This window comes from Petaurus breviceps, unplaced genomic scaffold, assembly GCF_028583685.1.
Source record: "Petaurus breviceps papuanus isolate PSGF00001 unplaced genomic scaffold, PetGlider_PUasm1.0 470, whole genome shotgun sequence".
NCBI classification, from domain to species: Eukaryota; Metazoa; Chordata; class Mammalia; order Diprotodontia; family Petauridae; genus Petaurus; species Petaurus breviceps.
This window is the reverse complement of record NW_027186350.1, coordinates 6,317,679-6,318,047: the sequence shown is the minus strand read 5'-3', so window position 1 is coordinate 6,318,047 and position 369 is coordinate 6,317,679. Positions and strand designations below refer to the sequence as shown.

General features: G+C 57.2%; 1 protein-coding gene across 3 annotated transcripts in view; it reads left to right on the top strand.

Moving 5' to 3' along the window:
• Positions 1-369, top strand: part of GRIN2B (glutamate ionotropic receptor NMDA type subunit 2B) — a 663,246-nt gene that overhangs the window by 736 nt on the left and 662,141 nt on the right. The window contains exon 1 of one of the 3 annotated variants that reach the window (XM_069101531.1): positions 31-172. The exons of the other annotated variants lie outside the window; for them this stretch is intronic. The gene's annotated coding sequence lies outside the window, so the exon portion shown is untranslated. Of the gene's footprint in view, positions 1-30; positions 173-369 lie in introns of those variants that run through there. 3 annotated transcript variants of the gene reach the window in all.

The window sequence follows — 369 nt, the reverse complement described above, 5'->3', positions numbered from 1 at the left end:
CATCCATCCATCCATCCATCCATCCATCCATCCATCCATCCATCCATCCATCTCCTCCTCCTCTTCCTCCTCCTCCTCCTCCTCTTCCTCCTCCTCTTCCTTCCTCCCCTCCCGCTGGCCACCCCACCCCAGGGAATTCGGAGTCGTTGCAACGCGGGCGCTCGGCGGATAGGTCAGTATTTGCCGGGAGTCCCTTGCCCAGGCTTTAGTGCTGGATGTGTGGCCGGCAGGGAAGGAGGGTCAGGTGCGGGGAAACTCAGGAACCAGGCGGGTATCAGAGAAAGCCTTTAAATGGGATGCAAACTTGTCTTTTTAGGTGGAGGTGTGTGTGTGTGTGTGTGTGTGTGTGTGTGTGTGTGTGTGTGTGTG